Here is a 24,549-nt window from a genome sequence, read left to right on the forward strand (position 1 = left end):
TACATACGAGATAAAACATGCTCTGACTCTGGTTCACAGACCTGAGATCCAAAGAGAGGCACAGCACTATTACAGACTTGCTAATCATTAAACTCAAATCATTTAAGCTTTAGGCCTTAAATAGACCAAAACATTAACTATTAGGCATTAATGACATGAAATTTAACAGGCTGGGAGCTAACAAAAAGTAACAAAAGAATCCATTAAAAAAGAAGGAAGTGAATCTGAAAGGTATTTTGTCTGTGAGTTCCTTTCCAGGATTAAGTTGTATTATGTGGCAACTTGGATCTTTAGGAGCAGTCTTTAAAGTAAGACTTAAACTTTATAATATAATTTTGCTATTCAATTCTATGTAAGATTAACCAGATGTGGTTCCTAACCCATAAGACCCCTCAGTTTTTTAAGATCTGGGCATTTGTGTTAGACATTTAAAAATCTTTTTAAAAATATTATATATTATATTCAAACCAGTTATCGTCTATGTACCCCAATGATATGATGGTAAGTAATATTAGAAAATTAAGGAAGAGAAGCATATTTTATTTTAAAAACTCAACCCAAACAATAATGTTTGAATAGAATTTGAACCGTTTGGAATTGTTTGTTTGTTTATTTATTTATTTATTTTTGATCACACCCTGGGCCAAAGGCAGATACTCAACCACTGACTTACCCAGGGATCCCTGTTTTTGAATTGTAAAAATGCCTTCTGCCTTCCATCTCTATTACTTCTGAGGTATGTGACTTTGAAGGACTCACCAAATACTTTTCTGTAAATTGGTGATAATATTTGTTCTTTGTATTTCACAAGGTTATTTTGGAAATCATAATAAAGGTATAGGAAATCACATTGCCAACTATAATTCTAATTAGTGTTTTGGGGGCACTTATTTCTTGCGGAATCTGTGTAGGGCCACATGGATAGCTCAGTTGTTGGAGCGTCTGACTCTTGGTTTTGGCTCAGATCATGATCTCTGATTCTGGGATCCACCCAACGGGTTCCATACTCATCGAGGTGTCGGCTTCTCTCCCTCTCTTTCTGCCTCTCCCCCTGCTTCCATACTGTCTTTATTTAAAATAAATAAATAAGTCTTAAAAAAATAATCTGTCTAAAACAATTCAGTTGCCCTATTAAAGTGAGTTAAAAATGATTATTGGTGAGCATTTATATCTCAAGGACAATGGGATTTCAAATCAAGATGCAGGAAGATAATAAAGTTCCATTTATGATTTTGCACAAAGATTGATGCTGATTATTTTATACTGAAAGAGTATATATATATATATATATATATATATATATGGCCATGTTTGGTGGAGTGAATGTCTTGTGAATGTTTTCACATTTTGGGGTAGATGTTTTGTTTGCATATTGCATAATTTTATAGAGATTTATTATTGTAATTAAAATTGATGTGCAACTTTGTGTAAATGTGATGGAAGAGTGAGGGACTTTCGGTCTTTTGGGTTTTATTTGTTTTATTTTATTTTTCCAGACTTGGAGTCTTTTACTCAAATAATACTGTTTTTTTTTTTTTTTTTGTATGTCAATTATTTGCCTTTTATGCTACGGTTTTGAGATCTCTGAGAAAGTTTCACGGTATCGTTTTGAACAATTTCTTCCCCATTTTGCATAGAATCTCCCAATGCCAACAGTTGTTGATGTCTCTAGAAACAGATGGTTTGTGGGAGGATTGTTGAGTGAGATATTCTGCATCATGGTCCCAAGACTGCACAGTTGCTGTTGGAAAGGTTACAGAAATGACAACTGGTATAAGAGAAGTTGCAAACCAGAGAGTGAAAATAGCCAGACAACTGTATGGAGACTATCCAAATTAAAAGACTTTTTGATGAAATCTTGACATTTCTTACAGAAGAAAATGCAGCAATTGCAGGAAGTTTGGATGGTATTAAGGTGGTTGACATATTGGCAATGCTTTTCATATCTGTTCTTTAACAAGTTTCACAGTTCACCCTGAGAATGATGAATATGTGGGAGACTCTTTCTATAGCAGGATTTTTTTTTTTTAATGTCCTTGGGTTAGAGATAATGGATTTGTTCATTCCCACTTGCACATCATGTCCCTAGTTAAACTGAAAGTATTTTTTTTTTCATTCAAAAAATTGAGTGGTTAAGGAAACATTAAATTATTCTCTTTCACTTGATGAACTGAGACATTCTTTATCAGAGAAAATAGGAAGATTGGGAAAGTGAGATACTAGTGTGACCCTTGAGTTAAAGTAGTTATTCCAAATATGGGGAATTTAGGTTTGAGTTAACAACACACGGGACACATTTCTGGGATTCCTAATGTTCAGTAGCATCCCTCATGAATGTGTTTTAAGTAAGTCTCTTTCAAATGTCAGCTTAGCACATGTTAACCTAGAAGTGTCAGTGAATATGGCTTGATTTTCTCTTAACCTTTTTTTTCTTATTTACCTCCTACTCTTGCTCCCATCACTAAAATTCCCACAGTGAATTACATTGTTAACAACTCCCTTCAAATATATGAGTATTTAAGAGTAGAAGAGGGTGCTCGGTAAACATACTATTTAATTATCTTATTAAATATGTATTGTTTTCATTATATGATGTCAACTGAATTTTTTTTGAAAGATTTTATTCATTTATTCATGAAAAACACAGAGAGAAGGCAGAGACATGGCAGAGGGAGAAGCAGGCTCCCTGTGGGGAGCCCGATGCAGGACTCGATCCCGGGACCCCGGGATCCCAGCCTCAGCCAAAGGCAAATGCTCAACCACTGTGGCACTAAGATGCCCTGATATCAACTGAATTTTACAAACTTAGGTTTCAATCTGCAGTGAAAAAAACTAGTGATGTTTGGATCAACACATTTTCTAGAATAATAAATGAGGACTCCTACAGATTCAATCAGTAACAACATAGCCTAACCAGAATGAGGAAGACCCCTGCCATCTTTTCCACTTGATTCCTCCCTATCTTCTACTTTTTGTATCACTTCTCCTTTCGTTTTCTTTTTCTTGTGACAAGGACTTTTCCCTCTTAGCAAGTTTCAAATATACAATACATAGCGTTAACTATAGTCTCCAAGTTGTATATTACATTTCCATGATTTATTTTATAACTAGAAGTTTTTACCTCCTGACACCCTTAAATCATTTTGCCCACCCCCACCTTGCCTCTGGAAACCAGCAATCTATTTTCTGTATTTATGAACTTGTTTTGTTTGTCTGTTTGTTTTAGCTTCCACATACCAGTGAGGTCATATGGTATTTGTCTTTCTGTCTGACACACTTCATTTAGCATAATATCCTCAAGGCTGGGCACCCCAGTGGCTCAGCGGTTTAGCTCCTGCCTTGGGCCCAGGGCGTGACCCTGGAGACCCGGGATCGAGTCCCACGTCGGGCCCCCTGCATGGAGCCTGCTTCTCCCTCTGCCTGTGTCTCTACCTCCCTCTCTCTGTGTCTCTCATTAATGAATAAATAAAATCTTAAAAAATATATCCTCAAGGTCTATCTATGTTGTTACAATGCAAGAGTTAAATCTTTTTTGTGTCTGAATAGTATTCCACTGTGCATGTGTGTAAGTGTGTAGTGTGTGTGTGTTTACCGTGTCTTCTTTATCTGTTTATCCATTGATGAACACTTATCCTTTTCTTTCTAATAACCCCAAAAGACAGGGCCAAACACCATAATATATATTGAAATCTGAAATACATAGATTCAACATATGAAAGAACTAAACAACAACAACACTCCTGCCCTCAACCTCCCCCCCCTCTCAAATCCATTATGGGTCCCTGGTCATACACGGCCTGGGAACATGTTGGAGGACAAGTACTCTGTAGACATCAACTGTTTCAGTCAGTACAAGATGGTTTTTAAACACCTGTCTGATCATCAATTGATTGGTTTCCATCAGGGAGTTATAAATGGGGATCTCTGCTCATCACCCCTGCTTCACGAACCACAATGAAATTAAATGGACAGGCCAACATGATGTCTGTTAACAATCTATGTTGACAGAAATTCTACTTGAGTATCTCATGAGATTTGGGCCATTTCATTTCATAGCAGACTTTCAACATTTTCTTCTCCACATATTTCTACATTAACTTAAGGACAGATACACAAAATCACAATGAAGGAAAAAGAGGCAAGGAAGAGGGAGGATTTTGTTTCATTTTGTTTTTAAACAAATAGATTTTATTTCTTAGATCACTATTAGTTTTAGACAAAATGGAATAGAAAGTATGGAGAATTACCATTTATTGCCTCTCCTCACCCTGCCATATCTTGCCACACCATCCAATTTCCTCTGTCGTTAACATCTTGCGTTAATGTGGTACCTTTGTTACAGTTGATGAACTATTATTGACATATTACTACCAACTAAAGCCCATTGTTTATATTAGGATTCACTCTTTGTGTTGTACGTATCTAGAGATTTTGCCAAACGTATATAAAGTCATGTATCTACCATTATGTTACCATACAGAATCATTTCACTTCACTAAAAATCCATTGCACTCCATCTAGTCATCTCTTCTCCATGACCCTCAGCCCTGGCGACCAGTGATAATTTTATTGTCCAAACAGTTTTGCCTTTCCAGAGAAAAGATTTTAATTCAAATACCTTTTTATGTTAAATGCTTCTTTTTCCTGAAGGATATTTCAATTTTGAATAGAAATGGCACATAGTTCAAAAAATTATACCATGAATGCATTTGGGAGGACCAGCTGTGTTAGCATTTGCTTAAGACTTAAATGTGGAAATTTGTGTGGCTAATTTATTTTAAAAAATAGAAAATATGGACTAATGATGATAATATAGACTTAAAGTTAATTGTAGCAATTAAAAAATCTTTGCCTCCAGGAAATGCCTTCATTTTCTTGGTTGTTTTTGAGTGATTCTTTAGTAATCTAGATACAACTTACAGTGGCAAAGGCTGTTTCTAAACTAAATGTAATAATTGCTACATTTAGTTTATGGTGGGTCCATTTGGAGAATCAATAGTGATCTGAGAAGAGGAGTTTGGGGCCAAAGAGATAAGTGGCAGATGGTCACAAAATAGTTCCTTTATAATACTGAATGGCCGAGCAAAGCGACGAACAGCCATCAAAAGCAGAAGGATTTTTAGATGGGAAACAAGCAATGTGATGCTATTTCAAACTCACAACTGATTGCTTCTTTTATCAAGTAACTTCTAATAATTCTCTAAAGAATTTTAAAACCTCTTAAAATCCCCTTAAATATTATATCACGGAAGGAGGCTATTTTTGCATTGGCAGAGCTTCCAAGAATGATAGTTTGGCAAGCTAAGCTCTATTTCCTTACTATACAGTACATGGTAATGTTCATTACAACTGTATTGAAATGATCCATTTAGCATAGTACTAAATCTGGTCTAATTCAAAAACGATTTCAAATTTCATAAAACCTAACCGTAAAGCCGAACATATATTTTTCTTTTATTGTTAATGGTCTTATCATACTTACATTGCTTTTTTATTTTTATATATAATGTTTAAGGATTTGCCACCACTTCTTTTCTAAAGATTAAAAACATTTATTATGTTAGAAAATCAATTAGGTTTTTGCTGTATCGAGGATTGAAATTCTACAAGGTTTTGCATGTTAGCTATTTTAAATTTTTCTGCTTTACACTACAGATGATATCTGTCTATTCATTATAACATTAAAATACTCCCTAATTTTGTTAAACAATAATGCTCAGCTCCTTATGATTACAAATCCATTTATTTAACAGAAAATAATCAATAAGGATCCAAAGAAATACTTAAAATTCCCAGTGGAAATAAGGTTTTTATATACTTTTTTAAGAAGTGCATTTCAGAAACCAAACACATATATCCTATTTTATTAAATGCTAGCATTTGAAAAAATTAAATATGCCATTTCTTTTTAGATAATCACAATGTAATTCCCACAATTTTATATGGTAGAAAACCCAAATAGAAAAGTGAACTGGGCCTCTTGGGGCTTCCCTCACCTGCCTGCACACCGTCTGTGACTGTGTAGCTGGCCTCTGCTGCCAGTGGACCCCTCCCAAGGGCCATTGCTCTGCAGGCCAGGAAGCCTCTCGTCGCTCTACCCCCACCATGAAAAGTTAAGTTTGAAAAGAGATGGAAGGAAGAAACATGGACACGAAGAGGAAGATCCATTGGAGCTGAGGGACTGGGCCCTGGTGGCTGTCTGAGAACTTGTCCTGGACAACTGTATATCATATGATGGGAAAATAGGGCTTAGCAGCTGACTGTCTGAATTTAGGATTCCTTAGTTTGATAAATATAGGCTTGATTTCAGGTTCACATCTCCCCAAGCTATCTAAATTGAAAAAAAACTTGAGCTTAGTGACAATAGAATCTTTGGAGATCTGGACATGCTGGCAGAAATACTTTCAAATCTCACCCTTCTCAACTGAAGTGGAAATAAACTGGGAGATCAATATCCACTTGGAGCCTTTGAAAAAGTTGGAATATCTGGAAAGCCTGCCTCTGTTTAACTGGGAAATAACGAACCTGAACGACTACTGAGAGGGTGTCTTCAAACTCGTGTCCCAGTGGACCTACGTGGATGGTTCTGACCGAGACGATCGGGAAGCTCCTGACTTGGATGCCCGGATGGATGTGTGGATGAAGAAGTGAAGGATGAAGAGGGAGATGATGATGATAAGGATGGGGAGGAGGAAGGATTTGATGATGAAAAGGACAAAGATGGAGATGGAGAAGGGGAAGAGGATGAAGGTGAAGTCAGTGAGGAGGAAGAAGAACTTGAACATGAAGAAGTTGATGAAGGTGGAGTCAATGAAGATGAAGAGGCAGATAAAAGGGGGAAGAAATTAGAAGGATGAAAAGAGGAATAGAGAAACAGACGATGAAGGAGGACATGAGTAAGCCCCTGAATAACCTGTAGAAAAAGGAACTGTTCAGTTTTGGTTGGACTGCTCATATGGATTTGGTAGCTGTTTTGAAAAAAAATGTAGCTGTGATACAAACCCCAGGACACCTATCCACCTAAAAAAAAAAAAAAAAAAAAATCGTTCCTATGACATTGCATCTTCCTCCATTTAGTTCCTCTGGGAAATTCACCATCAAGCTTGAAGACTTCACTCCAACAGAATTGTTAAGTGTTGTTAGGTTTTCACGTAAGACTCTTGCCGTAGCGTGGAGAGCTGTGACTGGTGAGTCAACTATCTGTGGCTACTGGTTACACCAAGACTCTAACAGCTTTTTTACTTTCTGTACAACAAAGAAGCTTTCCAAATAAAATCTTAGCATTTTGAAAAAAAAAATTGTAATTGAAACTGAGCTGAATGGAATTCCAAAGCTAGAGTTGGAACATCATTAGCTTAAGCCAACATTACATACATTTATTCTCCAAAACTGAAGCTTTTAAGGTACTCAGTGGAAGGGGTACCTGGGTGGCTCAGTCAGTTAAGCATCTGCCTTCAGCTTAGGTCATGTTCCCAGGGTCCTGGAGTCAAGCCCCGAGTCGGGATCCCTCTGCTTGCGCTGTCTCGCTCTCTCTCTGTCAAATAAATAAATAAAATCTTAAAAAAAAAAAAGATACTCAATGAAAAATAAATTTGTGTGTGTATCTGTTTAATTATATGTATATATCTGTATATTAAATATTAATATCTCTGTGTTTAAAAGTATTCAGTAATTCTCCCTTGTAGATTAATGTAAGATATTAGAATATTAACCAGTTTAAGAATGATATTTCTGAACAAAGATTCTCTTGACAAATGTCAGTGGCATGAATATATGGATAGAAAGAGCAGACATAGGTGGTATTCGAATAAATCAAATAAGGTTTACTCATCCAAAGGATGAAGAATTTAGGTTACTACATTCAAGATGTACAGAAAGAACGAACATTGTCTATGGGAGGTAAGAGGTTTCTAGCCCCTAAACCTCAGCAGAGGGAACACAGTTCCAAATAGTGACTTCCGAGTGAGGGTCATATTAGGCATTTGGAAATGACTATAACTGTTTTTATATGTCTTGAATAGACTAGCACGGAGTTTTGCCTGGATATGTGGTTTAGGCCATGTTGCATGAGTCACACCAATATATACTAAGGTATGGTGCATGGTATACTCAGGTATAGACATTTTTCATTTGTCATTCTCAATCTTCCTGTGATGATACAGATTCATTCAAATAGGTTCCAAAATACTTTCCCACTTACTCGTTCAATTATTGTTCACTGGTTCCAGTTATTTCTTTAGTCTCAAACCATTCATTGTCTGTCTTTGCATTTATGGACATGTAGATAATATAAATTTGGACATGCACCTGAATTTCAATTTTTCATTCTTGCTTGATGGACCAGGGTGTTATATGCCACTCATTTGTATAATTCTGTATGTCAGGTTGCCTTTCCTTCATACCATCTGTCTATGTCATCTTTTTTGGCTGATTTGCATATTGTCCAAACACACTAGTGTGGGACCAGCCTGAAGGCCTGGGAGCCTAGCCCTGATAGAGCAAGTTCTAGAGCTACCTTTGAGTGCCTAGCAGATCTTGCTCAGCTTTGCCAGCGGAGAAGTGATCCAACACGTTTTTCACAGCAACCTGGCAATAACTTCAATTGCTTTGCTTGTGCTACCAGTTTGAGAAACACTGCTTTAGGAGTGATACTGAAAAGAAATCTTAATTTTAGTTGAGAGCTTTGCTGTTCGCTATGTGTAAACAGCAGAAACAAACAAACAAAAACGTAGTTTTGTACTTTGTCCTAGATCATCGAGGGCTCTTTATCTATAGGTGTTTGCCCATGCGAAAATGAAGCATTAATGCACGCTTTTGAGAGTTTGGGTGCAGATTAAGAAAATGACTCACAAGATGTGAATGTCTGCCACTGTTCCTAGCACATAGCAGATGTTTGTTAAACATGAATCTGCTCTTGAGATCTTTAAATCTACCTGAGAAGTATGATAATTTCTGATACTGAAGTCATTATGACTTCAGCTGTTTTTGTTGTAACTGTTCTCGCACATGCCGATGGCTCTCAGTCCTCGGGTCTGAACATTAATTAGCTACTGATGATAAAAATAATACCCAGAAGAAACTTCTTTATGAGCATTCAGTGCCATAGACATATCCTAAGCAATTTAAAGACACTGTGGCATTTGATAATGATAGCAACATGGACAGGTAGGGATTGTTATTATTTCCATTTTACTAAGAGAAAGTGAGAATTCGGTAGCTAAAGGATACTCTAAGTTCATATGCCAGCGAGTGTTAGCATTACGTGAACCTATGTTGGCTAATTCTGAATTCCGTGCTCACATCCAATAAGCACTGCAACAGGGCCACCAGCCAAGAATTAATGGCTTTTCAGGGAAAGAGAAACAATAAATCCGAGTTGCCTAGGAAAAATAAAACTTCTCAAAACTAAAATGTCAAGCAAGTCAGGTTTGTTTAGAGAAAAATTAGCTTAGGGTTTCAAAGCATGACTTGAAAGAGATTCTCACTTCTACTTCATTTTTAACATTTATTATATAATGTCCTCACAGGCATTATCCATTACTGGCAATTTTGCATTCTTTTTTTTTTTTTTTTTCATATTCTAGAGTATAAATGACCCCTTTAGAACTTATGTCAGTGATAAAAAATAGCCTTTGTGGCTTTTACATCTCCAACTTTGATGACTTTAGTTTGTTTTTGTTTTAAATGTATTAGAGGCTTGGAAGTCTTGTATTTCTAGGTTAGATAACAATGTTTATCTTCTCTATCTATCCAACGGCATATGTACCTGTCATTTATCTGTCATCTTTCTCTCTCTCTTCATTCTTTTACCAAATGTAAGTGATAGCACTTATTCATTTAGTTGGTTTTGGGGATCTGGATTGGGCAGCCCTGGCTTCAAATTCTGATTTCCACACCCACCAGATGTGTGAACATTGGCAGATGTATTAATTCTATTGCCGCAAAACAAATGGCTACGAATCTAACAGTTTAAAATAAAACATATTTATCATATCACACTTTGTGTGGGTCAGGAGTTCAGGCACAAACTATTTGGGTCCCCTGTTCAAATCTCAAGGGGTCTATAGGCCTGGGGACTCATTCCAGTCTCAGGGTCTTCTTAATAGCTCACATGCTTATTGGTAAAATCCATTTTCTTGCTGCTGTAGAACTCATAGGTGCTGACTCCGTCAAGGGCAACAGGAAAATCTCTCTAACCTCAGGGAAGGCCTAATTTTAGGCTTGACTTTCAAATATGTGTTTTCTGATTTGTATATAGATATAATGACATATACCTCCTACGGTTACTTGTATCAAATGAGACAATAATATAGCAATGTCTGACATATTATAAATGTTCAAATATTATTTATTTTTTAATTAAAATCCTGCGTTTTTCATTATCATCAGAATAATCATGTGTCACCTTCCATTCTAGGTTATAGTTAATACAGAATTTATGCCTCTCAGTTTTTAGGCAAGCTTTATTAGAGCTTGGTTTTATAAATTTTACACAGAAGGAGGTTAGAAAATGTGGCTGCAGATGGAGGTAGGTTGCAGATTTTCTGTAGAAGTAGAAGCATTTTTAGTGTCATTGTTTCTATTCTCTCAGTTTGGTGGAGAAGATTATGGTGAGGTAAGATATACAAAAATGCTTTGTTATCAATGAAAGGTAACATAAATATTAGCAACAATTTTTTTTTAAGTTTATTTATTTGAGAGAGAGGGGGTAGTGGGGAAGGGGCAGAGAGAGAGGGAGAGGGAATGAGAATTCTCAAGCAGAATCCCTGGCTGAGCACAGAGCCTGATGTTGGGCTTGATCTCAGGACCCTGAGATCATGACCTGAGCCTAAATCAAGAGTCAATCACTTAACCAATAGCCACCCAGGCGCCCCGGCAAAAAATGCTGATACAGACTGATGAAGACTTGGTCTAGAGTGAAGATAGAGGAGGAGAACAAGAGAGAATGTTATGAGGAAAAATCAGACTTGGAACAACTGAGTACCTGTGTCATAATATATATGAAGGGTGCTGAGATAAGCAGGGCTTCAAGAGATTGTCACTTAAAAGTTTTCTACTTTTTTTTTTTTTTTTCTGTCAGCTGGACACAAGGAGTCATCCAAAGGACAGATCAGAGAAGAGCAATTTTGAATGCTCCCATTTGTTGTGTAAATCTAAGGATGATCAATCCTGTTGCCCTAGGAATCCTTCGTGATGGACCTTTTATGATTTGTGATGGTCTTTTTAGTTATTTTTGTATTGACGCAAAGAAACTTCCTTAGAAGGAAAGGAGATAGACTCTGCCTCATTACCTTTTGAAGCTCAGTGTTTTTATGATCTCTCTGATGGAGATGATCCCAACTTAATTTGACTGGCTGGAAAGACACCCAGTTCTCTGTTGGGGAACTCATCCTGACAGAAAGGGGAATCTGGCTGGTGTCTTCAGCTTCATATCAAGGTCCGACAGGCGGCACAGGTGAGCTGGGTTTGTCCCAGACTGTGGCTAACGCTGGTCTTCCTCGTGGCTGGCGGAGACATCCCGTCGTGAGGCTGTATCCGGGAGCAAGGGTGAGATGTGAAACTGCACTGGAATGTTCCTACTTTAGTGCCCACCAGAGAAGATTCAGCCAATCGAGGGAGCAGGATCACATTCCTCACTCACTACTATGTTTCCCAGGGAATATGGCTTAGTAAAAGGTTTATGGAAGAATAGATACATATCAAAAGGAGTAGCACTGGTATTAAATGTGACCCATGTGGCAGTACAAGATGCAAGAACAACTAACCATGGGTATATGTATTAGGATTATTAAGGTTCTGAAGCAGATCTCTTTCTTCCTGGTGTTTGGGAACAAAATTGGCTTTGGGCTGATTAAAACTTCAGCACTGTTTTTTTAAGTTTTAAGTCTCAAGAATGGGAAACTAGACGTTCTGCTAATTTGGGCAGGTTGTGGCTCAAGTGATTAATTTGAATTAAAAAAGCTGATGGAGAAGGAAAACCAGATGTGCCTATAAAAGTACTTCAAGGTCTTATTTAAATCAATGCCACCATTCAGCCATTTAACAATCATTTAGCAAACATTTTTTATAACTCCTGTGTGTCTGCAACTTACTATTATGCATCAGAAGGTCAAAAAACTTCTTTGCAACACCACCAGACCGTATGAGAAAGTAAGAGACCTGTATTTATTTCAGAGTCACCTTGCAACTAATAATGAACAGAAAGTAGAACTCTATTCTCAGTATATTTTCAAGGTAAACCAAGCAGTCACCCATGATTATTTTTCACATCCAATCTTTTAGGGAGTATGAACTTGCTTTGTTCCAGTTTGTGCTTTTTCAAAGCGAAAGCTCTGCATTAAAAATACACGACTGAGAAAAATGTGTATTGAAAAGGAAAAAACCCAGAAATGTCAGGTGAAGAACCTGGAAACAAGAGAGAATACCATGGGAATTATTTGAATCATAGTGTACTTTCAAAAGCTGAATGATAGGCTTAGAGTTGCTTTTGGCTTCTGAATTATTTGAGTTTTGCTTTTAAACCAAGGATAATTTAGTATATTCTATAGACAAAATTTAAAAAACGTCCATGTAAGATAAAATGTTTTATTGTCAAGCTGACCACATATTTAGTCATGAATTTTTAAAGTTCTGTGTGGAAATGTTCATCACTTAACTTTTCTTGGACTCAGTTTTCTCTCATGTGATGTGTAGAGTAGGGTTAGTTGACCTGTCAACATCCTTCTAGATACAATATTGTGCCTGATATTTAAATATATGCAAAAGGGTTAATATAAAATACATAATACCTATGTCTAGGAACATAGCAGACAAATCTTCTAAAATATTAGAAACATTATAATTTAATATTAAAATACTGGAAATTAATGTCAGGTACAAAGGCAGAAGTCTGAAGTCATTTAGTTGGTAGAAAGCCTACCAGGAGGGAATCAGCAGTTTTATTTACCTTATATTTGCTATTTCAGGAAATCCTTAAGGTTGCAATTGATTTTTACTCAATTTGATATAAAGCTATCAAAATCAACATATAATTAAGTTTTACTGGTAGTTTTACTCTTCCATATTTAATAAATGTTTTCTTTTCATTATTATGTGACCAATGAATCATTAGTTACCATGTTCCTGTCTTTCAATAACATGGCCACTGATTAATATTTTTGAGAAGATACACCTTTTGTGACCCACCAAAATATAGTGGATCCCATCACTTGTGGATTCTGTATATGTGAATTAGCTTGCGTACTGAAGTTTATTTGTAACCCCAAAGTCAATATCCATAATGCTTTTGAGGTCATTTGCGGATATGTGTGGACACGTGCAGAGCAAGGCAAAAGTTGAGTTGATGTGCACATTTCAAGCTGAAGTCAGGCAAGGCACGGGGAGACACTGACTTCTTGGGTTAGCTCCTACACTATAAATGAGTGTCCTTGTGGTGGTGTGATGTCTTAGCATTTTTGTGCTTTCTGTTGATGATTCATTGCTTGAGGTGTCCTCCAAGCATACTCTGGTGTGCTGACTGGTGTCCCGAAGTATAGGAAGACTGTGATGTGCCCACAGAGAAGGTTCATGTGTTAGGTCAGCTTAATGTAGACATGCATTATGCCTAAATGTGTTGATGGCCATGATTTCAATGTTAGTGAATCAACAATACACATGTAATAAGAAACACACCAAAAATAAGGTTATATATTGATTGATTAGCAAAATATTGTGATCAGAGGCTTCCAAAACCTAACTCTGTGTTTCTCCTAGGAGCAATGATCCAGTATTAGCTAATCCAATATTCATGGCAATTTTAAAGAGTGGTTCCACTGTGCTAGAATGAAAAGAAAATTTAACATCTAGACTACTGGAGGTGATAGACAAATATCCATGAGTTTGTCAAGAGGCAGTGGGTAGGAGTGGTTTTTCTTTGTGATAAAATTTCCCACAGCCTCTCAGGAATCACAGTAACCAAAATCAGACTCAAAGATTTATGATTCGTCTTGCACATACACCAGGATGAATGTTATCTAAAAAGTATGCTAATTGACATGAATACAGAAAAATCCTGCTCTCACGGCATGGAGCAGTTTTGTATTTTACCTACACCTAACAGTGGTGGCAGTGATGTAACAGCTAACTCTAAAATGTGTGAGAAGAGTTTGTTCATTTCTTTCTCGAACAGTTATCGTATCCTTACTATTGGCCACATATTATTCTACTCACATAAAAAAATTCTCACAGCCTGTGGAATAGCAAATAGGAGATTGCATCCCAGTTTCTGAACTTGAAGGTCATTGGTGCATGAGAAAGGAAGCAATCAGAATGTTTTGTCCCTTTTTTAATTGAAAAATAATTAACATATAGCATTTTATTGGTTTTAGGCAAATAACATTATGATAGTTTTATAGAGAGATAAGTTTCTGAATAATGAGGAAGTCTTTTTCAGGGTTTAATCTAAACAATAACCTTGTACCCACCTGAAATCAGCGAAGCTTCCAAAGGTGCTGGGTGCAAGATATTTTCAGAGTGATACTTATAGTCACTTTCAAGTTAGAAGACATAGGTGGAGAGTCACACCTGCAGAATTTACAGTATTTCATAAATTTATGAATTTTCACATTGAAATAGAAATAGCTAAATAGTATCAGTAAATTGATACTATTCAGTATCAATCAGTAAATTGAATAGTATCATTCAATTAAAAAATGAATTTAGAACATTTGAAGACCTATAGAATGATATTTTTCTTCCATCAACATATTATCTCCAGTAAAATGAGGTTACCTATCTGACATTGACAGACATGAACAGATACAGGGCAAAGAAGCAGTTTAGGTATGTTCAATTTGGGAAAAGTATGCGTGGATCTGACAAAAATAATGAAAGCAGTTTGTAGGCCACTTCCTGCTCATAGTTCTCACCAATGCAGTAAGGAAATACTGGTATTTAATACCATATCCACCTTTATTTATGAATAAATATTTCAACAATCGGTTGGTAATTTTGTTTAGTTTAACCAAACAGTAATCAATTTGAATTCCACATATAGAATATGTGAGTTTCCTCAAGTAATATTTTTTTGCCAAACTTTCTTTTAATAAGTTTAAATCTTGCATCCAGCCTTGATCCTTGACCCCTCCCAGGTGCTCTATCAATTTCATCCATGCCATTTCCTCACTTCCTGTTGATACGCCAGTCCTAGCTGGATCTTTGTCTTTTCTGAATTTTAAACATATATATCCAAAAGTTGGCCTGACATTTCCACTTGGATGTTTCAAAAGACTCTCAAAAGCAAATGTGTCCAAAAAAGTTTTCTTTCAAATATGTCCTTTTCCTATGTTCCCTATTTCAGTGAAAGGCATACACATTTGTCTAATTATGGAAGGAAGAGACCTTCTCCTGCACTTCACATCCCATCTAAATAAACTCTTGTTGGTTTTAAGTTGCATGTTCTCTCTATTGCTAATACCATAGTTCATGCTACCTTAGTAGCTAACAATCTGGTCTCCTCAAATCTCCTCCTCTTCCTGTCCAAATGCTTCTCTCAGTCAATATGAGTTCCAAAAACTGTTGGAATAAACAGGTTTCAAAATTTACTCTTTGAAATTCATCCCCATTGCTTCATCCCTTATGTTTTTGTTTATTCCTCAGTTTTTCATGTTCTCAGATCTATGTTTCACGCTACCTCAGAGCCTTTGTATTTTCTCTTGCCTTTGCAAAGCTCTTCCCACTCCTCACCCTCATCCTTATCTTCTCATCTCTTGTTCATCCTTCAAATCTCAGCTGAAATATCACCTTCTGATAAAACACTCCCAGACACTACCTCCCTTCAATTGGATTAACTTTTTTATAATACATGTTCATAGCGCTTTGTGTTTCTCTTTCACTGCTTTTATCACTGCAATTATAAGCTTCAGCATTGAATTTATTTTGTTTTTTTTTTGTTTTCTTAAATATTTTGAGGAAATATTTTTAGAATTAACTAATTAGTTAAAGAAGATTTTGGCATATTTTAAAAACAATTAAATATCTCTATCCTTTTGGCAAGCATTATCAGCAATCTGGAAACAGCATGGGACTACTTGTCCACTCTGCAGCATAGACTGTTCTGAGACAGGATGTTGGCTAGACCCTCTCTGTAAGGTCTGTTTCCAAGATAATGTTTCCTTTTCTAAAGATGTGAATCTAACCTAGACACTTCATTTTATTTAAACCCAAAATATAAATTAAATCTTGTCCTCTATTTGTTACCTTTCACCAAAAACAAAACAAAATAAAACAAAACAAACCTGCAGCCAATAGAGCAGGCTATAAAAACAATATATGCATATATATATATATATATATATGGTTCTGGGACACTATAGATTTTATTATGGATATTTTGAATCATTTCTTTTCCAAGAACAAAGAATAATGAGACAGATGTATTATATCCAACAAAATGGAAATGCATATATTATTGATAAAGGAAACAGAACAAATAAGTAAGAAAACAACATAACCAGCTTCTCTGAATTCAGTTTTAGTAACCTATTCAGAGAATATCATCATTCTCCTTTCTGTTTATTCTGAATAGTTGTTTTTGATATTCAGTACTGCTGGCTTATAGAGTATCTCTCAATGTTTATAAGGGTTTATTGGGTAGTATTCAAAGGAAATTTTCATCACAATTACCTAAGTAGCATTTTTAGAATCCAGATACCAAAGCTAAATCTTCTGAATTGGAATTTCCAGTTGTGAGCTCACACCTGTATGATAAATACAACAGAAAAAGTTTTTACCACAAGTCATCAAGGGGAATCACCATACGAGTTGTTACGCACATTGGGAAGTTTTTAGCTTTTAAATGTTTTCTGCCTGAGAATTTCTTTATACTTTCAAATATACCTAATAAATCAGTTTAGACTCACTGACTTTGTTTCCTAAAACTGTATAACTTGTGTATAACTTGAGGTTTAAAAGCGGGTTTTATTTTAGATCTTTCATTATAATATATTAGGTCTATAACAACCAACATGTGGGATGAAGAGTAGCCATTTGTGTTAAGATTGGAGTAAAATGTACATAATATTAGAGTGTATAGGATATGGATAAAGAGAAACTTATCTGAATTTAAATGTGGTTGTACATTGTTATAGATATTCAAGACAGTGCTAGCATTAGAGCTATAAGTCTTATCCTATCTGGAAATACTTTAAAATGTCTTTAAATATAGACAGTTCTGTGGTCAGTATTTTAACACTCTAGTAGGCATTCTCTCTTTTCTTTTCTTTATTCCTTTCCTTTCCTTTCTTTTCTCTTTTTTTTCTTTCTTTTCTTTCTTTTTCTTTTTCTTTCATCTCTTTTAAGAGAGCAAGGGGGTGAGGAGGGCAAAGGGGGAGGGAGATAGAATCTCAAGCTGACTCCATGCTGAGCACAAAGCCCAACATGAGGGTCTATCTCATGATCTTGAGATCATGACCTGAGCTGGAATCAAAAGAGTCCAGTGCTTAACTGAGTCACCCAGGTGCCCTCCAGGTAGCCATGTTTCTAGTAGAAACATCATTTCTGGAATACAAAGCAAAATCAAAGGTACTTGGTTCAAATGGTCAACATTCTAGGTGAGAAGATGGATGAGTTACTCGACAGGATATCCAGGGTATACCTACAGTGTACAACAAATGAATATTTATATAAATCAGAATACTGTTGGCTGCATAAAGCTAAAGCCAATTACCTTAAACAAAGACAATATACTATTTTACATGATTCATAAACTTCACAAAATCATAAATGACAAGTTTATTTTTCTCCATCTTTCTGTTCTGCCATTCTCAGCATGTTAGTTTTAGTTACTCAGAATCAAAAGATGCCTTTCGTAGCTCCCAGGATCCCACATTCATAGAGCAATTAGCAAAGACAGTTAAAGAGGAAACAGTCTGAGTCTTTTCTATGTATGTCATTAACTAGAACGATTCCATATGTCTGAACTTATAAGAGTTATAAAACCAACTATGTTAGCTTAAACCATTCATAATTCATTCTCTGGGGATATTTTTCACCCCTGAGGGACAAGTCTATTCAGAAGAGAGTGAATAAACCAAGCTTCTGTTAGCAAAGATGAGGAGTGAGATGATTATTGGGCAGGTGACAGTGGTTTTTTTAATGATATCTGATTATTAGTATAGCTAATAATAAAACATTTGAACAAGGTTTTGTATTTAGGAGAATTGAAACTAGATAGCATTCAAAAACTGGGAGATAACAATAAAGTGAACTGACACTGATAGTTTTGAATGAGTAAAGTTCTAACTTTATAGGAATTTTTTTATACAATTCAGCTAAAAGGCAAATTTTTCTTGTGATAAAAGCAGCATAGAATTTGTAGGCCACTCCTAGAAATTGAGTATGAGGAGAAGGGGTGACTTGTTCTGGTCCTGCCTAAATTTCTCATTAGAATATATTGCAGTTTTGCACACACTATGCATGATCAATAAATTATCTGAACTGATTAGTTTGCACCTGTATTGGTTTCTCATAACAACAACTGAGAGCATATACTGGTCTTACGATAGCAAGTAAGAATTTCATTATAAATATCACAAGTAAAAGGCATCATATTGCTTTCTTGTGCTAAAGTGGGGAAAAGGGTCTCGTTATTTATTGTGCCTTGGTGACATTATATTTAATTGTTAACAACTCAATTTTATATTTTGGGAAAAATAATATTACCGAGAATTATCATTGTAAAGAAAGAAGTCAGGGAACTCAACAGGGGTTGGGGACCTGACTTGAAGATCTCAGTTTATGATATTAAAAACATTGCTTTTGGAAGAATTTCCCATCATAAATACTAAACTTTAAACTTTATGTGCTGTATTCATTGCATATCAGAATTGCAAAATAATTGATAGCCAGCAAGTTCAGTAAGATTGCTTGGAGTTTACAAAAGAACTCAATAATTCAACATGCACACACACACACACACACAACCACACAAGTGTGGATTTAAAGTCTAATAGGCTCAGGTTTATTTAATGAAATGTTAATATTTCTTCTCATACTGAAAAGGTATATTGAGAAGGAAGCTATGATCCTTTTACAATGGATGTAGAGATTATAGGAAAGCACAGGAGGATAAGAAAGGTGAGCCAGTTTAAATGACCTTTATTCAAGCTCCATTGAAACAAATGAATAAGAGGATTTATCTAGCAGACTATAAAATAGAATTAGAAAAAAAAGATCCAAATACCAAATGAATACACTTTCATCAAAGGAAGCTTATAAATGTGTAATTATATAGAAAAGTATTTGCTCTGGGTTTTTAAGTCAAAAACTAGTATTCATTAAAAATGTTATGCATGATTCTGTTATGCATAAATTAAAATATTAACAAAATGTATTTTGTTACATATTTTAGAAAATACCCAATTGCTCAAATATATTTATATGTTTACATTCCAGAGAAAATTTCTAAAAAATCTAAATGTTTAGATTAATTGTCAGAAAACCATTAAGTTATTATTCTATGTGATCCTCTGGTATCTTAAATAGCTGATATAGTCTAAAATGTTTAGATGTAGTAACACTAGCAAGAGAACAACCATTCTTCTCTTAGCATTTGTGCATTCAGACTTCTTCATTGTAATAATTTATCAGTATACTAGTGAATGATCTGAGTTTTATTTTCCAAATAATGTAATTTAGTGGTCCCTTAAAGCAAAGAATCTCCTTTTAGAAAAATTTAGGCAGAAAAATTTAGAATCACATTTGCAGTTACCTCTGGAAAAATTTTTAGGGCAGAAATTAAATAAGTGCTCTAAGAGTAAATTGGGGATAGTATGTATAAACATATGGAAAACCTCAAAATCAGTATTTGTTTCTAAAAAATGCTTCTCTTTTAGATTATGAACTCCTCAAGTAAAAAATCCTGTTGGTATTAATGTATATGTGTGTGCGTGTACAAATTTTGTTTTTAATGTATTTTACCCATTATGGTGATTAATTGACAATATTTGCTAAATGATTTGCACTCCTATTCCTTTTCTAAACATTATGGCTTAGTTTTTTACTTGAATTCCTGTTCTTACACATCTATTGTAAATGTTTTCTTTTATGAAACATCTTATATTTTTGAGACATTATATTATTAGCTACACCAAGGTTGAATCTACAGGCTCTACTTTCTACCTTGGTAACTATGATTCACATATGGCTCTTTGAATTTTGATTAAAATTATTTAAAATTAAATAAGTTGAAAATTCAGTTACATTGCACTAGCCATATATCACATATCCAATAGCCATATGTAGTTAGTGGCTACCATAACAATGACAGAAAATTTCTGTCATTGTGGAAATTTCAACTGAAGAGCACTATAGTAGATTATGCTGTGTACTGGGGACGATGGGCCAATAGCAAATTTATTGCTTTACAAATAATATATGGCAAGTATCTCTATAAGTTGACTACTGATCATTTTAGTACTCTCTAGAACTTTATGGGTCTTAGCTGTATCTATAAAAGTCCCAGTAGATCATGACGCCCAACCATGTTGGTGAAAATTTGATATATCAGAATCTTGATACTGGGAAAAGTAGTGTGCTATGGTAGAGGAAAGAATGCAAGTCCCTGAAAATTATTGTTCTCATTGTTAAATGTAAATGTAATTAGACTCTGTTTATAAGTTAACACATCCAGGCCACGTGTCAGAAGTACGTCTGTATTATGGTCCAACATGATAAGTAATGAACACCATATTGGGAAAGAATCAAGAGTAGAGATAATATATCTTTTTGAAGAAGTAAAAGTGTTTCACAGTGTGGTTCACATTTAGGCAGGTGTTTGGAAGTATGAGTAAGGGTTTGTTCAGCAGAAAGAATGGAGAAGAATATTTTAGACAAATATACAGCATGAGAAAAGTCATAGACTCATAGAGCTTATACATTTGTAAAGCAATGAGAAAATTAACCTGACTGGAACAGGAGGAATGGGGGATAGAATGACAGAAGAAAGGACTGGAGAAAGCAGTTTCTTTTGAGTTTTGTTAGCATAATTTTGTTTCGTAGTGTCTAGATAACTCTTGATGAATAAATGAACTTGTCTTTCCAGACGACAGAATTGAGGACTTGACCCAGGCTGGTTAAGTGAGGCTGCACCAGTGGGCCCACACACCGTGAGATGGCTTGAAGCGGTCAGATTGCTTCTCACCTGTTTAAAACAGTTGTTTATGTAGTAGAATAATATCATTATGAATAAAACTCATTTCATTTCCAAGGTAGCCCAGAATTTAGATCAAATGGTATTGCCTTTTTGTCAGAATATTGCACTAAAAGGATATATAAGAGTTCCTTACTAGGCATATATTTTTAGGTGCATGATTGATCTTCCCTTCATCATTGTTGCTAAACGTTTAGTTCGTACAGTTTTATTTATTTGGGGGGCATTCTCAGTAATGTTATCACTAGGAGAAGTAGATATGTTTAATAAACTGTCCCATTATTTCATGACACGTGAAATGGTGTGAAAAACATAGGTAAAAACTGGATCACGTTTGCAGTTACCTCTAGAAGCAATACTAAGATTATATTCCTGTGAAAAATAGAAGGTATTTGCAAATACCTTGTTTTTCTATAAATAGTACTGAAATTTGCTGGAAAAATCCCACAAACTAAACAGAAAATAGACTAGTTCACTGTCAAGGAATTTAACTACAACGACAGATAAATGTCTGGGAAGAAAATGTGAATTGATTCAAATGAAGTAAGAGATACAAAAGAATCCTACAAAGGATAGCTTCAATACTAATAACAACAATGGGATGAGCCCTGGGTGTTATACTATATATTGGCAAAGTGAATTTAAATAAATGAAAAAAAAACAATGCAGAATAAATGAAAGGAAAAGAGACTCAGGTAGAAAAGGGTTAGGGATTTAAATGAGTTGTTTCCAAAAAGAATGCTCTGCAAGCAAGAAAAGTGGGGGAAAAATCTTCAGAAACAGGCATATGTGAATATAACCCTGGGTTACCTAATTCATTTAACATTTCTAAAGAAGAAAATATTAATGAATTGTTTCACTTAAGAATACAACCAAATATGTTGACATTTAGATCACACAAATACAATAAATCTGGGAATATTCCTGAGTTTATTTCCTTCATTGAAGAATTCTCAAAGTTAAAGAAAAATCATGTGATTAGAACCTGCACAAATTTTACAAATTGTTTAGATTTATTTTACACTATTTTTTTTTCTTTAGAAGTTATTGTGCTATTAGAAATCTAGGGAATTTTTCTTTTGTCAGGAATATAAAACAACTTATTCTTCCTTTTTTTAATTGGGAGTTCTGTTTAGCTTTACATATATTGAGTTAATGGCAACAATGTTGATTTATGGTAAGAGAATGATTCACAGCTGTTCAGTCCACTGCATTAGTATAACTATGGGAATGATTCCCAAGAAGACACCGAAGGGGCAAATCACAACTTGAATTCTTGTTTGATAGAAAGTAAATAATTAGCCTGACTAATGATGATCCATGACATTTTATCCAGCATATACTAAGTAATCAGCATTGTTCAGTCATAAGGAATACAGGTGGAGTTGAAACGTGATTCTTACCTACAGTGAGTTTATAAATGATTTAAAAAGAGAAGACTAGCATATTATTGCAGGCAAATTTCATATTGCACTCCATTGGATACTATGCCATTGGAGTTCAAGACAGTCTCTTGGAAAAAATAAAGTTTAATTTCGACTTTAAAAGATAATTTAGATTACACGAAGGGGAAAAAGAGGGAATTTGTGGAAAGGACCGTAACCTAAAGCAAGGTACACGATATATTTATGCATCAATAAGGAAAAACAAAAACAAAATACCTGATTAAAAAGAAGGCTATGCTAAGAAGCAGGAGAGCAGAGGGAGATACATATTTATATTTAACAATTTTTACAAAAAGAGATGTAATTCTCACATTTGCAGAAAAGAGATGGACTTGCCAAATTTTAAATAAACTTGAATATCAAGCCATTATACTTGGTTTTAAAAAGGCATAACATAGAAGCAATGAAAGTTTATAGTATTGTTTTTTTCTTCAGTCATGATATGACTGATTAATTGACTAATTAATCATCTGCCTCTGCCTGAGCAGAGGCAGATGAACTGTTAGGTTAAAGATTATTTTCTTTGAAATCCAGATGAATGACAATAAGGAGGTGGATTAAGAATAAGAAAAGTAAGATGAAAAATGTTATGAAAGAAGAAAAACAGGGCATATATGAGAAGGCTCTGTGACTAAGATGACTGAACTTGTTTATTCTTGGGCCTAGGAATAATATGGGAGCCATAAATTAATAAATGTGATTTTTGATACAGATAGCCTGAGGATTTCAGAGTAATAATTTCCTCTCAATTTTCACTTGATTGACACTGTGACCTGCATAAGAATATAGTAGACAGAGTCTATTCGAAGGACAGAGTTTGAGACTCTCTGTTTTAAAAATTTTAGAGTATTTTATAAAATTATACAAATTAATACCAAACTATGTAGTGAAACTCCCACTCAAAGCAACTGTGTGCTTGGCAGACGTAATAATAATCACGGTCAATAGACATCCTTATATAACTATGCACATTTTTTGCATATACCTTTTTTATTTGTATTTGGATCTGAAAGGAAACATATACATATTTTCCATAAAATATTATTCGTGTATTTCTGAACCTTGTTTTTTCAACTTTACCCACCTTTGAGATCTTTCTGTGATAGGATGTGTAGACATACTTCATAATTTTAAAAACTTCATTGTAATCTGTGGTAGACTGAATTATTGATCTCAAATCTTAACTCTCCTCAAATAGAATTTTGGGTCCCCATCCTTGCTCTGGCCTCACGGTGATTATAACATACTCTCCAGTCTCTTGACTGTGGTCTTGATTGTGTGACTTGCTGTGGCCGATGGGATAGTAGTACATATGATAAAAGCAGAGCATTTTTGTGGTGGGGCTTACTCCAATATGTCATTGCCATTGTGATGTCAAGAGCATACCTCAGGGACCCACTGCCTCTTCTACTTGATCTCAGTGTGACACGTGGAGTAGACCCACAGTTGAAGTGAATCCCTTATAATCCCTAGGTCCTCAGTCTGAAACAGAGATCTGATATGAGCAAACTCAGACATGTTAGGGAGAAATAGATGCTTGTTTTCTTGTTTTTGTGTTTTACATAGACGTGTTTGCTCTAATGTACCAATAGATAAATAAAATATATTCCTAATTTATGGTAGTATATTTATTTTACCATTCTATTGTTAGGCATATATATTGTCTACTATTAATCATAAACCATACTGCAATTAATATATGTATATTAATTGTGCACATGTGGGCTTGTATTTGTTAAGGATTTTTATTTTCACTCAGTAGAACCTACTGTGCTTCCCATACGTAGAAGGGAATTTATTAGAAGTATATTGAAGACTCATGAAGTCAATCAGCTGCTTGGAGGAAAAGCAGCAATTAATGCAGTTCCAGAGCAGGAACTAGAACAAGACTATATCGAAAGAAAACTTTGACAAGGC

General features: G+C 35.0%; 1 long non-coding RNA gene and 1 pseudogene across 9 annotated transcripts in view; one reads left to right on the top strand and one right to left on the bottom strand.

The window, feature by feature from the left end:
* LOC144305908 (uncharacterized) overlaps positions 1-23,980 on the bottom strand; it is a 108,085-nt gene extending 84,105 nt beyond the window's left edge. For 2 of the 9 annotated variants that reach the window (XR_013372938.1, XR_013372933.1), the window contains exons 1-5: positions 23,717-23,977; positions 16,663-16,736; positions 14,463-14,562; positions 11,292-11,529; positions 7,424-7,534 (exon numbers count right to left, since the gene is read on the bottom strand). This is a non-coding gene — a long non-coding RNA (uncharacterized LOC144305908). Of the gene's footprint in view, positions 1-5,516; positions 5,536-7,423; positions 7,535-11,291; positions 11,530-14,462; positions 14,563-16,662; positions 16,737-23,716 lie in introns of those variants that run through there. The other 7 variants (XR_013372939.1, XR_013372934.1, XR_013372940.1 and 4 more) reach the window with 6 other exon arrangements.
* LOC144306254 (acidic leucine-rich nuclear phosphoprotein 32 family member B-like) lies at positions 6,145-6,900 on the top strand (annotated as a pseudogene).
* Positions 23,981-24,549: the final 569 nt, after the last annotated feature.

This window comes from Canis aureus, chromosome 36 (assembly GCF_053574225.1).
Source record: "Canis aureus isolate CA01 chromosome 36, VMU_Caureus_v.1.0, whole genome shotgun sequence".
Taxonomy (NCBI): Eukaryota; Metazoa; Chordata; class Mammalia; order Carnivora; family Canidae; genus Canis; species Canis aureus.